Raw genomic sequence first — 2,705 nt, 5'->3', positions numbered from 1 at the left:
CTGGCTCAGAGACAGTTGTCCTCTTGTTCTGTCTTCACATGGCCTTTCCTAGGAGCATGCGGGAAAGGAGAGACAGAGAGACAAAGGAATAAAAATTTTAAAAATTCAGAAAAAGAGAAACACATCTCTCCTCTTCTTCCAAGCCTTACAATCCTGTGGGATTCGAGCCCTTTATGAACTCGTCTAAACCTAAGTACCTCCTAAAGGCCCTATCAACAAATTGGGAGTTAGGGCTTCAAAATATAAATTTGTAGGGGAACACAATTCTGTCCATAAACTGATTCTATTCGTCTTACTTAAAATGATTCATATTTAGATAATATGATACCTTAAAAGTAGGGAAAAAATGTGAAGAATTTAAAATGTATCATAATGAATGAATTCTAATTTTATATTTTATATAGTAAGTCTTAACTCTTTTATGATTATCATCAGATTGTCTTAGCTTGCCTTTGGCTATCTGTACTTAGATTTGAGTGTTCCCATAACATTAGGTAAAGATTGTTTTTGCTACAGTCACAAAAACTACAGAGGTTGTTGACATAATCTATTGTAATTAAATTCCCATTTATAGAAACTAGTGTTTGAATTAAGAGTGTTCTATTTCCATAAAATCTCGATATGCAAAATCTTATTATCCATGTTACTACTCAAATGTTAAAAAGCTCAGATGGAAAATATAGTTATATAGTCTATTTCCATTTAAGAAAAGAGCTTTAATAGAAAAAAAATAAAATGTGCTATTTACCACATTGGTATTTTTGCAAGTCTTCTCGAAAAAAAAAGCTTTTACCTTTCTGTTTTACAACCATATTAAAGCCAATTATAGAAGAAGTCATTTTTTAGAACAAAACCCATTGCTGTTCAGTCAATTGCCCTGTCAAATTGTGCTTTCAAAGGAAGGTGTTGTGCCTACAGGTATTGAGGAAGAAGTTTATATTCATTTCAGCAGTCTCAGGGACCCCCTCACAGTGTGAGCTGGTCGGGTAGTCTAGGCATCTCTGGGCCAGCAGATACCTGCCGTTTCCATTCCATTTTCTATACCTGTACCTCATGCCATCAGCATTTTCAGTAAAATGGGAAATATCAATTTAAATGCCAAAATAAATACATAAACCACTCTTTAAATTGTTTGTTTGTTTGTTTGTTTTTGGTGTGGTTAGCAGCCAAAGAAGAACATGCTGTTCTTTATATATATATATATATATATATATATATATATATATATATATATATAAAGATGTAATTTACTTATAATTGCCTATTAACAAGCCTTACTTTTTTATGATTTGATTTGATTTATGTATGTGGGAGTAATGACATTATTTGGATCAATCTATATTCTTTCATGTGTTGGGAGGGAGTGTGGGGTAGAGAGAAAGAGAGAGAGAGAGAGAAAGGGGAGAGAGAGAGAGAGAGGGTGAAGTGGGAGAGAGAGGCAGGGGGAGAGAAAGAGAGATAGAGAAAGTTTACTTGCCAAATACCATTTTAGGTTCTGAGAATGTCAAGATGGACCAGCTCTTATACTCTAGAATCCCACCATCTGCCAGGAAAGAGAGAGACATGTTCCAGAAACTACTAAACTGTTGGATTTGTATGAGTTTGTTGATACTATGAGGATAATATAATATGCTGCAGCAGCACAGGGCAGGGACTGATACATTCTCTCATGGAATAAGAAAACAAAGTCAGGAACGGCTTCATAGGAAAGGATTAACTTTACCCAGAGCGGTCTGGGAGATAGCATCTAAAGCAGTGGTTCTCAACCTTTCTAATGCTGCGACCCTTTAATACAGTTCCTCATGTTGTGGTGACCCCCAACCATAAAATTATTTTCGTTGCTACTTCATAACTGTAATTTTGCTACTGTTATGAATCGTAATATAGATATCTGTGTTTTCCAATGGTCTTAGGCAAACCGCTGCTGTATATAATGAAGCTCCAATAAAAACTAAGAGCAACTAAGTTCAAGTGAGCTTCCTGGGTTGGCAATCCTCTATGTATATCATCATACACAGATAACAGAAGGGCAATGCTTTACTGAGGAAATGTGAGCTTTTCTTCTTTTTAATGTATTTTATTGATTTCAGAGAGGAAGGGAGATGGAGAGAGAAATAGAAACATCAATGATGAGAGAGAATCATTGACTGGCTGCCTCCTGCACACCCCACACTGGGGATCGAGCCTGAAACCCGGGCCTGTGCCCTGATCGGGAATTGAACAGTGGCCTACTGGTTCATAGATGATGCTCAACCACTGAGCCACACCAGCTGGGCTGAGCTTCTCTTTTAAACTCTCCCAGACTGCACCCTATGTGTCTTTTCCTTGGCTGACTAAAATTTACATCTTGTATTTATAAATATAATGCTATAAAACACTTTTTCTGAGTTCTTGGAATTGACTGTGGGAATTGTTGATTTGTAGTCAGCTGGTCTGAAGTAAGATAGCCTTGGAGAACCCCATACTTGCAAATGGTGTCTAAAGTACGGGCAGTCTTATAGGGATTATTCCCTCAGACAATTGTTTAACTAACTGATTTCCATGGCATTTAAATTTGAGTGAATAAATTTGTAGACCTGGTAGCTAGACAGATACTCTCATGGAGAACGTGGAATCCTCATATGACATAGTTTACTCTAAAGCCTAACATAGCAAACCTCTTGGTTGTTGGAAGGACAATTTACTCAGAGTAGAGCATCCTGTTT

Source organism: Cnephaeus nilssonii (genome assembly GCF_951640355.1).
Source record: "Cnephaeus nilssonii genome assembly, chromosome: 1".
Classification (NCBI taxonomy): domain Eukaryota; kingdom Metazoa; phylum Chordata; class Mammalia; order Chiroptera; family Vespertilionidae; genus Cnephaeus; species Cnephaeus nilssonii.
The sequence above is the reverse complement of the archived record's forward strand: the minus strand, read 5'-3'. Positions refer to the sequence as shown.